Here is a 13,174-nt window from a genome sequence, read left to right on the forward strand (position 1 = left end):
TTTGTGTACAATGCGTGTGCCGTCCATGTACACGTACTGGAAGAGAATGCAAAAGAGAAGTGACATGTTTAGGTGTTAAATATACAAAGATCAAGATAGATAGATAGATATATATAGGATAGATAGATGGTAGCTAAGGGTAGATAGACAGCAAGATAGACATTCGCGAGAGATATAATTAGTGCTGTGTGTGTGTAGTTTACTGTACTTTTATTACGCTAATAAATAAATGTTTAAAAAAAACGACGTGGGGGTCCCTCGAATTTTTGATAACCAGTACAGGGAAAGCAGACAGCTGTGGGCTTATACTATCAGGCTGGGAAAATCCATTGATATTAGCCCCTTCCCAGCTTAAAAATACCAGCCCGCTGCTGCTCCAGATTTGGCGCATCCATTAGATGCACCAATTCTGGCACTGTGCCCGGCTCTTCCCGATTTCCCTGGTGCGTTGGCAATCAGGGTAATATTTTTTGAGGTTGACGTCAGCTGTGTAGTATCCGCTGAAATCAAGCCCAGGGGTTAGTAATGGAGAGGCGTCCATCAGACATCCCCATTACTAACCCAGTAATGTGAAAGAAAAACACACACAAAAATATTTTATTGTAAAAAACACTCCCGACTCCCTGGTTCACCAATTTATTAATTAAAAAAAAAAGCCATGCCGGTCCGAAGTAGTCCAAGGATTCCGACGAAGTCCACAAATGGCCACCAGAAAGACATAAAAAGAGAGAATTAAATGAAAGAAGACAAGACACAGTCCCTCATTCACCAATTTATTAGATCCATAAAAACCCCGCAGTTCCGACATTATCCATGGTGATCCCACGACGCCCACCAATTCTATAGTACAGCCGTGCTGCTGGAAAAACGGACGTGTATCACCACACGTAGCTGACACACTGACCTGTGAATAGCACTGTGCCTCAGGTTTCTATATAAAATTCTGTTTCTAGAACTATATCTGCAGCCTGTATATAACACTATATCTGCAGCCTGTATGTAACACTATATCTGCAGCCTGTATATAACATTATATCTGCAGCCTGTATATAACGCTATATCTGTACCCTGTATATAACATTATATCTGCAGCCTGTATATAGCACTATATCTGCAGCCTGTATATAACACTATATCTGCAGCCTGTATGTAACACTATATCTGCAGCCTGTATGTAACACTATATCTGCAGCCTGTATATAACATTATATCTGCAGCCTGTATATAACGCTATATCTGTACCCTGTATATAACATTATATCTGCAGCCTGTATATAACACTATATCTGCAGCCTGTATATAACACTATACCGGCAGCCTGTATATAACACTATATCTGCAGCCTGTACATAACACTATATCTGCAGCCTGTATGTAACACTATATCTGCAGCCTGTATGTAACACTATATCTGCAGCCTGTATATAACACTATATCTGCAGCCTGTATATAACACTATATCTGCAGCCTGTATATAATACTATATCTGTACCCTGTATATAACATTAGATCTGCAGCCTGTATATAACACTATATTTGCAGCCTGTATATAACACTATATCTGCAGCCTGTATATAACATTATATCTGCAATCTGTATATAATACTATATCTGTACCCTGTATATAACATTATATCTGCAGCCTGTATATAACACTGTATCTCCAGCCTGTATATAACACTATATCTGCAGCCTGTATGTAACACTATATCTGCAGCCTGTATATAACACTGTATCTGCAGCCTGTATATAACACTATATCCGCAGCCTGTGTATAACACTGTATCCGCAGCCTGTATATAACATTATATCTGCAGCCTGTATATAACACTATATCTGCAGCCTGTATATAACACTATACCGGCAGCCTGTATATAACACTATATCTGCAGCCTGTACATAACACTATATCTGCAGCCTGTATGTAACACTATATCTGCAGCCTGTATGTAACACTATATCTGCAGCCTGTATATAACACTATATCTGCAGCCTGTATATAACACTATATCTGCAGCCTGTATATAATACTATATCTGTACCCTGTATATAACATTAGATCTGCAGCCTGTATATAACACTATATTTGCAGCCTGTATATAACACTATATCTGCAGCCTGTATATAACACTATATCTGCAGCCTGTATATAACATTATATCTGCAATCTGTATATAATACTATATCTGTACCCTGTATATAACATTATATCTGCAGCCTGTATATAACACTGTATCTCCAGCCTGTATATAACACTATATCTGCAGCCTGTATGTAACACTATATCTGCAGCCTGTATGTAACACTATATCTGTACCCTGTATATAACACTATAGCTGTAGCCTGTATATAACACTATATCTGCAGCCTGTATATAACACTGTATCTCCAGCCTGTATATAACACTATATCTGCAGCCTGTATGTAACACTATATCTGCAGCCTGTATATAACACTATATCTGTACCCTGTATATAACACTATATCTGCAGCCTGTATATAACACTGTATCTGCAGCCTGTATATAACACTATATCCGCAGCCTGTGTATAACACTGTATCCGCAGCCTGTATATAACATTATATCTGCAGCCTGTATATAACACTGTATCTGCAGCCTGTATATAACACTATATCTGTACCCTGTATATAACATTATATCTGCAGCCTTTATATAACACTATATCTGTACCCTGTATATAACACTATATCTGCAGCCTGTATATAACACTATATCTGTACCCTGTATATAACACTATATCTGCAGCCTGTATATAACACTGTATCTGCAGCCTGTATATAACACTATATCTGCAGCCTGTATATAACACTGTATCTGCAGCCTGTATATAACACTATATCTGCAGCCTGTATATAACACTATATCTGCAGCCTGTATATAACACTATATCTGTACCCTGCATATAACACTATATCTGCAGCCTGTATATAACACTATATCTGTACCCTGTATATAACACTATATCTGCAGCCTGTATATAACACTGTATCTGCAGCCTGTATATAACACTATATCTGTACCCTGTATATAACACTATATCTGCAGCCTGTATATAACACTGTATCTGCAGCCTGTATATAACACTGTATCTGCAGCCTGTATATAACACTATATCGGCAGCCGGTATATAACACTGTATCTGTAGCCTGTATATAACACTATAGCTGTAGCCTGTATATAATACGTTATCTGCATCCTGTATATAACTCTGTATCTGCAGCCTGTATATAATACTATATCTGCAGCCTGTATATAATACTATATCTGCAGCCTGTATATAACACTATATCTGCAGCCTGTATATAACACTATATCTGCAGCCTGTATATAACACTGTATCTGCAGCCTGTATATAACACTATATCTGCAGCCTGTATATAACACTATATCTGCAGCCTGTATGTAACACTATATCTGCTGCCTGTATGTAACACTATATCTGCAGCCTGTATGTAACACTATATCTGCAGCCTGTATGTAACACTGTATCTGCAGCCTGTATATAACACTGTATCCGCAGCCTGTATATAACATTATATCTGCAGCCTGTATATAACACTGTATCTGCAGCCTGTATATAACACTGTATCTGCAGCCTGTATATAACACTGTATCCGCAGCCTGTATATAACACTATATCCGCAGCCTGTATATAACACTATATCCGCAGCCTGTATATAACACTATATCTGCAGCCTGTATATAACACTGTATCTGCAGCCTGTATATAACACTATATCTGTACCCTGTAAATAACATTATATCTGCAGCCTTTATATAACACTATATCTGCAGCCTGTATATAACACTATATCTGTACCCTGTATATAACACTATATCTGCAGCCTGTATATAACACTATATCTGTACCCTGTATATAACACTATATCTGCAGCCTGTATATAACACTATATCTGCAGCCTGTATATAACACTGTATCTGCAGCCTGTATATAACACTATATCTGCAGCCTGTATATAACACTGTATCTGCAGCCTGTATATAACACTATATCTGCAGCCTGTATATAACACTATATCTGTACCCTGTATATAACACTATATCTGCAGCCTGTATATAACACTATATCTGTACCCTGTATATAACACTATATCTGCAGCCTGTATATAACACTGTATCTGCAGCCTGTATATAACACTATATCTGTACCCTGTATATAACATTATATCTGCAGCCTGTATATAACGCTATATCTGCAGCCTGTATATAACACTATATCTGTACTCTGTATATAACACTATATCTGCAGCCTGTATATAACACTATATCTGTACCCTGTATATAACACTATATCTGTACCCTGTATATAACACTATATCTGCAGCCTGTATATAACACTATATCTGTACCCTGTATATAACATTATATCTGCAGCCTGTATATAACGCTATATCTGCAGCCTGTATATAACACTATATCTGTACCCTGTATATAACACTATATCTGCAGCCTGTATATAACACTATATCTGTACCCTGTATATAACATTATATCTGCAGCCTGTATATAACGCTATAGCTGCAGCCTGTATATAACACTATAGCTGTACCCTGTATATAACACTATATCTGCAGCCTGTATATAACACTATATCTGTACCCTGTATATAACACTATATCTGCAGCCTGTATATAACACTGTATCTGCAGCCTGTATATAACACTATATCTGCAGCCTGTATATAACACTGTATCTGCAGCCTGTATATAACACTATATCTGCAGCCTGTATATAACACTGTATCTGCAGCCTGTATATAACACTGTATCTGCAGCCTGTATATAACACTATATCTGCAGCCTGTATATAACACTATATCTGCAGCCTGTATATAACACTATATCTGTACCCTGTATATAACATTATATCTGCAGCCTGTATATAACACTATATCTGCAGCCTGTATATAACACTGTATCTGCAGCCTGTATATAACACTATATCTGCAGCCTGTATATAACACTATATCTGTACCCTGTATATAACATTATATCTGCAGCCTGTATATAACGCTATAGCTGCAGCCTGTATATAACACTATATCTGTACCCTGTATATAACACTATATCTGCAGCCTGTATATAACACTATATCTGAACCCTGTATATAACACTATATCTGCAGCCTGTATATAACACTGTATCTGCAGCCTGTATATAACACTATATCTGCAGCCTGTATATAACACTGTATCTGCAGCCTGTATATAACACTATATCTGCAGCCTGTATATAACACTGTATCTGCAGCCTGTATATAACACTGTATCTGCAGCCTGTATATAACACTATATCTGCAGCCTGTATATAACACTATATCTGTACCCTGTATATAACATTATATCTGCAGCCTGTATATAACACTATATCTGCAGCCTGTATATAACACTGTATCTGCAGCCTGTATATAACACTATATCTGCAGCCTGTATATAACACTGTATCTGCAGCCTGTATATAACACTGTATCTGCAGCCTGTATGTAACACTATATCTGCAGCCTGTATGTAACACTATATCTGTACCCTGTATATAACACTATATCTGTACCCTGTATATAACATTATATCTGCAGCCTGTATATAACACTATATCTGCAGCCTGTATATAACACTATATCTGCAGCCTGTATATAACACTATATCTGCAGCCTGTATATAACACTGTATCTGCAGCCTGTATATAACACTGTATCTGCAGCCTGTATATAACACTATATCTGCAGTCTGTGTATATCACTGTTCATGTACCCTGTATACACACCTTACCCTCGGCCCTGTATTGCACCCCGTCCTCTGTATATCACACCACTGCTGTATATACAGATTGTTGCGCGCACTCCAGTATCTGCCGCGATTGTGAGATAAATTCTCGGGTTCACCTCACAGTGTGTCAGTGAAGCGCTGCGGTCGGGCGGCTGCTGATTGGCTGTCCGCTGTGCGCCTGTGTACCGGAGCAGTGCGGGCGGGGACAGAGCAGGAGAGGACACACACAGCTGATCTGCTGCTGCTGCAGGTAGGTGACAGACTGAGCTCCGGGGGATTGCAGTGTTATTGTACAAGGTGAGGCAGGAGGAGCTGCTACTGATGGCTGCCAGGCTGCTCCACCTATACTGAGCACTGGCAGGTACCTGGCAATGGAGAATAGCCAGGAGTTACTGCAGGACATGGCAAGCAGAGGTCAGCAGTGTGACATCAGGGAGATGGGGACAGGGGGCACTGGGGGCTCAGCACTGAATGGGAACAGGGGGCACTGGGGGCTCAGCACTGGATGGGGACTGGGGGCACTGGGGGCTCTGCACTGGATGGGGACTGGGGGCTCTGCACTGGATGGGGACAGGGGGCACTGGGGGCTCAGCACTGGATGGGGACAGGGGGCACTGGGGGCTCAGCACTGAATGGGGACAGGGGGCACTGGGGGCTCAGCACTGGATGGGGACAGGGGGCACTGGGGGCACAGCACTGGATGGGGACAGGGGGCACTGGGGGTCAGCACTGGATGGGGACAGGGGGCACTGGGGGCACAGCACTGGATGGGGAAAGGGGGCACTGGGGGCTCAGCACTGGATGGGGACAGGGGCACTGGGGGCTCAGCACTGGATGGGGACAGGGGGCACTGGGGGCTCAGCACTGGATGGGGACAGGGGCACTGGGGGCTCAGCACTGGATGGGGACAGGGGGCACTGGGGGCTCAGCATTGGATGGGGACAGGGGGCACTGGGGGCTCAGCACTGGATGGTGACTGGGGGCACTGTGGGCTCTGCACTGCATGGGGACAGGATGCACTGGGGGCTCAGCACTGGATGGGGACAGGGGGCACTGTAACATAGTAACATAGTTTGTAAAGCCGAATAAAGACTTGCGTCCATCAAGTTCGACCTGTTAGCTCTGTAATTGCTAAAGTTGATCCAGAGGAGGGCAAAAACCTCAAATGATTTAGCCAATCTTCACCTGAGGAAAAATTCCCTCCCGACTCTGAAACCAGCAGTCAGAATAAATCCCTGTATCAACCTACTATTTTATTTTATTTTTAAGTATATGCTGAAATCTGCCTGGTATCTAGAAATGCATCCAGTCCCCGCTTGAACTGGTGTAGTGAATCTGACATTACCGTCTCCTCACTCAGTGAATTCCATATTCTCACTGCTCTTACCGTAAAGAACCCCTTCCTATGCTGGTGCTGAAACCTTTTCTCTTCCAGTCTTAGTGAATGCCCTCTTGTTACCGTAATATCCCTCCTTTTGAACAAATCCCGGGCAAGGTCTCTATACTGTCCCCTAACATATTTGTACACATTTATTATGTCCCCCCTCAACCTTCTCTTTTCCAGGCTGAATAGTCCTAGTTTTGCCAACCTCTCTGGGTATTGCAGTCCCTCCATTCCCTTTATTAATTTTGTTGCCCTCCTTTGTACCTTTTCAAGCTCATTTATATCCTTTCTATATATTGGGGCCCATAACTGAGCACAGTATTCCAATTGTGGTCTGACCAGTGCTTTGTACAGTGGAAGAACAATGTTCTCATCCTTTGCAGCTATACCTCTTCTGATACATCCCATTACCCTGTTTGCCCTTACAGCAGCGGCCTGACTTTGGGCACTCCAATTTAGTTTGCTATCAATCAAGATGCCCAAGTCCTTCTCCATCTCTGAATTCCCCAATGATTTCCCATTCAGTGAGTACTGGTGACTTCCATTTTTCCTTTCCATATGTATGACCTTACATTTCTCCTCGTTAAACCTCATTTGCCATTTAATGCTCCACCTACCCAGCTTATCCAAATCCCTCTGTAGGTCTGCACTATCCTCTTTTGTATTAATTGTTTTACATAACTTTGTGTCATCTGCAAATATTGATATTTTACTATTTATCCCGTTGACTATGTCGTTAATAAAGATATTAAATAACATTGGGCCTAGTACAGACCCCTGTGGTACCCCACTAGTGACGCTTACCCAATCTGAGTATATTCCATTTATAACCACCCTCTGCCTTCTATCCTTTAGCCAGTTAGCTACCCACTTGCAAACATTTTCCCCCAGCCCCATCATTCTCATTTTGTATACCAACCTATTATGTGGCACGCTATCGAACGCTGGGGGCTCAGCACTGGATGGGGACAGGGGGCACTGGGGGCTCAGCACTGGATGGGGACTGGGGGCACTGGGGGCTCAGCACTGGATGGGGACTGGGGGCACTGTGGGCTCTGCACTGCATGGGGACAGGATGCACTGGGGGCTCAGCACTGGATGGGGACAGGGGGCACTGGGGGCTCAGCACTGGATGGGGACTGGGGGCACTGTGGGCTCTGCACTGCATGGGGACAGGATGCACTGGGGGCACAGCACTGGATGGGGACAGGGGGCACTGGGGGCTCAGCACTGGATGGGGACTGGGGGCACTGTGGGCTCTGCACTGGATGTGGACAGGGTGCACTGGGGGCTCAGCACTGGATGGGGACAGGGGGCACTGGGGGCTCAGCACTGGATGGGGACAGGGGGCACTGGGCTGGGGGCTCAGCACTGGATGGGGACAGGGGGCACTGGGGGCTCAGCACTGGATGGGGACAGGGGAACTGGGGGCTCATTACTGAATGGGGACAGGGGGCACAGCACTGGATGGGGACAGGGGGCACTGGGGGCTCAGCACTGGATGGGGACATGGGGCACTGGGGGCTCAGCACTGGATGGGGACTGGGGGCACAGCACTGGATGGGGACAGGGGGCACTGGGGGCTCAGCACTGGATGGGGACAGGGGGCACTGGGGGCACAGCACTGGATGGGGACAGGGGGCACTGGGGGCTCAGCACTGGATGGGGACAGGGGGCACTGGGGGCACAGCACTGGATGGGGACAGGGGGCACTGGGGGCTCAGCACTGGATGGGGACAGGGGGCACTGGGTTCTCAGTCTCAGCACTGGATGGGGCAGAACTGGTGTGTGAGGGGAGAATGATTTCAGAAGTTACACCCTGCTATATGGACAGATATATATATACAGAATCATATACAACCCATAGATATATATATATCCATAATGGCTCCATACATGCACCAAGTTGTACAGATGTGTACATGTAGATGTATTAGGGGCCATATTACTCCTACCTATATCTCTAGGACAGTAGTAAAAATGCAAGGATATGAGGATGGAAATCCATGATCTCCTGTAGGTAAAATAGAAGGACATTAAATGGTTTAAGGTGATGAAGAGGTTAATATATGGCGGTCTAATGTAGAAGAGGGAGTTCCCGTGTTGGTAAGGGGTTAATGTTTACTCCCTGGTGGTCTGGAGTGGAATTGGGGGTTCATATTTATTCCCTGTTGACCTGTACAAAAGGAGGGGGCTAAGATTTGTCATTTTTTGTCCTTTATGGTCTAGAGTTGAAGAGTGGGTTAATATTTAATTGCCTAGTGGTTTGGAGTAGAAGAGGGGGTTCATATATATTTCCCTGGTGGTCTAAAGAATAAGAGGGGATTAATATATTAATCACTGTTAATTTCAAGCAGAGGAAAAGGGTTAATATATTATTCCCTGGTGGTTTAGGGTGCAAGAGGTAATAAATATATTAATCCCTGTTGATTCAGAATAGAGGAATGGGTTAATATATTATTCCCTGGTGGTCTAGAATGGAAGTGGAGGTTAATATTTATTCCCTGGTGGTCTGTAGTAGAATTGGGGTGGCTTAGTGGTTAGCACTGTTGCTTTGCTGCGTCGGGGTCCTGGGTTCACAATCCCACCAAGGACAACATCTGCAAGGAGTTTGTATGTTCTCCCCGTGTTTGCGTGGGTTTTCTCCGGTTTCCTCCCACACTCCAAAGATATACTGATAGGGAATGTAGATTGTGAGCCCCAATGGGGACAGTGATGATAATGATGATAATGTATGTAAAGTGCAACAGAATATGATGGCGCTATATAAATAAGCAAAATAAATAATAATAATAATAATATAATTACCAAGTAGAATTAGGATCTCATATTTATCCCATGGTTGTTTAGAGTATAACTAGGGGTTAATATTTAGTCTCTTGTGGTCTAGAGTAGAAAGTGGGGGTTAATATTTATTCCTTAGTAGTTTACAGTACTATTGGGGGTTCATATTTATTCCCTGGTGGTGTAGAGTAGACATCGGGGTTAATATTTATTCCCTAATCATAAAGAGTATAAATAAGGGTTAATATGTATATATTCCCTGGTGGTCTAGAGTAGAAGGTCAATATTTTTCTGGTGATGTGGAGCAGAAGTAGAGGGTTAATATTTATGGTGTGGTGGACTGGAGGTTGACGTATTCCCTGGTGGTCTAGAGTAAAAGTGGTGGCTAATAGCTGATGGTGTAGGGGTTTACCCACCTCTCGTGTCTCCAGCAAGATACCTGCCTATATATCTCCTCTAACAGGGAGCTGACTGCCTCACGCTCATCACATTCTGCTTCCCTTTCTGCTATGAACTCCGGACCTTTCTTTGCTAATGAGTGAGTCTTACAGTCCAAAAGGCACGGAGTATGGAAGAGCTGTACCAGGAGGGAGGAAGCAGACAGTGCATACATGTCGCCAGCGTATACGCTCAGAGATGTGTTTGTGGTGTGCGCTATATACATGATAGAGGGAACAGGCTGTCACTATGAAAAATATACCAGGGAATTCACAGAAACAGGAATCAATACAATCAGTGTAATAAAGCACACACACATAGAAACCACACCGCAAACCAACATTAAAAAACATCCAAAACCTCACTATTCACTGCAATAAATACCAACTGCAGCTTTTAATAAAGTCACTAAATGTTCTAGAAAAACAGATATCAAAACAAAAAAATCCATATCCTTTTATATAAGCAATTATAAAACAATATTATTTGAACCCCCTGAGGAAGCTGAGTTACCAGCGAAACTTATGGGATCTATTTGCCCTCATGGTTTAAGAAAGGTTAAACTTGATGGACCTATCTCTTTTTTTTTCGTTCAACCTATGTGACTATGATGTTATCCTGCTTTTGGTACATCATGGATCTATCTATCTCCATTTTTATTTATTGTTATCTCTGACTTTTATCTATTCATGCTTTATTATTGATGCTGCAGTTATTTTGACGCATGTATTGGCATTTGTATATCTCATTGGGCATGGATTTTTCTATTTGGTAATATGAGCGATAAGTCAGAGATACATCATGTGTTTCTCTGGAACGCGGCTTCCTCAGGGGGCTCATATAATATTGTTATAGTATACGAAATGGTCTTTTTAACATTGGTTTTTGGTGTTGTTTCTATAATTTTTGCCACTAACAATGGATGTATGTGTGTTTATTTATTTATATATATATACATATATATATATATATATATATATATATATACATACAGTACAGACCAAAAGTTTGGACACACCTTATTTCATGATTTTTCTGTATTTTCTTGACTATGAAAATTGCACATTCACACTGAAGGTATCAAAACTATGAATTAACACATGTGGAATTATATACTTAACAAAAAAGTGTGAAACAACTGAAAATATGTCTTATATTCTAGGTTCTTCAAAGTAGCCACCTTTTGCTTTGATGACTGCTTTGCACACTCTTGGCATTCTCTTGATGAGCTTCAAGAGGTAGTCACCGGAAATGGTTTTCACTTCACAGGTGTGCCCTGTCAGGGTTAATAAGTGGGATTTCTTGCCTTATAAATGGGGTTGGGACTATCAGTTGTGTTGTGCAGAAGTCAGGTGGATACACAGCTGATAGTCCTACTGAATAGACTGTTAGAATTTGTATTATGGCAAAAAAAGCAGCAAAGTAAAGAAAAACAAGTGGCCATCATTACTTTAAGAAATGAAGGTCAGTTAGTGCGAAAAATTGGGAAAACTTTGAAAGTGTCCCCAAGTGCAGTTGCAAAAACCATCAAGCGCTACAAAGAGACTGGCTCACATGAGGACCGCCCCAGGAAAGGAAGACCAAGAGTCACCTCTGCTTCTGAGGATAAGTTTATCCAAGTCACCAGCCTCAGAAATCGCAGGTTAACAGCAGCTCAGATTAAAGACCAGGTCAATGCCACACAGAGTTCTAGCAGCAGACACATCTCTACAACAACTGTTAAGAGGAGACTTTGTGCAGCAGGCCTTCATGGTAAAATAGCTGCTAGGAAACCACTGCTAAGGACAGGCAACAAGCAGAAGAGACTTGTTTGGGCTAAAGAACACAAGGAATGAACATTAGACCAGTGGAAATCTGTGCTTTGGTCTGGTGAGTCCAAATTTGAGATCTTTGGTTCCATCCACCGTGTCTTTGTGCGACGCAGAAAAGGTGAACGGATGGACTCTACATGCCTGGTTCCTACCGTGAAGCATGGAGGAGGAGGTGTGATGGTATGGGGGTGCTTTGCTGGTGACACTGTTGGGGATTTATTCAAAATTGAAGGCATACTGAACCAGCATGGCTACCACAGCATCTTGCAGCGGCATGCTATTCCATCCGGTTTGCGTTTAGTTGGACCATCATTTATTTTTCAACAGGACAATGACCCCAAACACACCTCCAGGCTGTGTAAGGGCTATTTGACCAAGAGGGAGAGTGATGGGGTGCTACGCCAGATGACCTGGCCTCCACAGTCACCAGACCTGAACCCAATCCAGATGGTTTGGGGTGAGCTGGACCGCAGAGTGAAGACAAAAGGGCCAACAAGTGCTAAACATCTCTGGGAACTCCTTCAAGATTGTTGGAAGACCATTTCCGGTGACTACCCCTTGAAGCTCATCAAGAGAATGCCAAGAGTGTGCAAAGCAGTCATCAAAGCAAAAGGTGGCTACTTTGAAGAACCTAGAATATAAGACATATTTTCAGCTGTTTCACACTTTTTTGTTAAGTATATAATTCCACATGTGTTAATTCATAGTTTTGATGCCTTCAGTGTGAATGTACAATTTTCATAGTCATGAAAATACAGAAAAATCTTTAAATGAGAAGGTGTGTCCAAACTTTTGGTCTGTACTGTACATGCATGCATTCAATGGATGGATGTGGCAGAGGTCTTTTGCTGGTGTATCTTTCTTCCTTTATTACCATGTACATGTTGGGAAAGATTCATCATGACCACTGCCGAGGACATGGGGAGCAGTTGTCCGTAGCATCCGTTCAG

At 42.6% G+C, this 13,174-nt stretch overlaps 1 protein-coding gene across 2 annotated transcripts in view; it reads left to right on the top strand.

Annotated features, from left to right (window-relative positions):
- The first annotated feature begins 5,928 nt into the window (after positions 1-5,928).
- RCAN2 (regulator of calcineurin 2) overlaps positions 5,929-13,174 on the top strand; it is a 98,195-nt gene continuing 90,949 nt past the window's right edge. Inside the window, exon 1 of one of the 2 annotated variants that reach the window (XM_073673924.1) lies at positions 5,929-6,057. The gene's annotated coding sequence lies outside the window, so the exon portion shown is untranslated. Of the gene's footprint in view, positions 6,105-13,174 lie in introns of both variants that reach the window. The other variant, XM_073673925.1, reaches the window with a different exon arrangement.

This window comes from Phyllobates terribilis, unplaced genomic scaffold, assembly GCF_046119375.1.
Source record: "Phyllobates terribilis strain yellow unplaced genomic scaffold, ASM4611937v1 Scaffold_3__8_contigs__length_932513732, whole genome shotgun sequence".
Classification (NCBI taxonomy): domain Eukaryota; kingdom Metazoa; phylum Chordata; class Amphibia; order Anura; family Dendrobatidae; genus Phyllobates; species Phyllobates terribilis.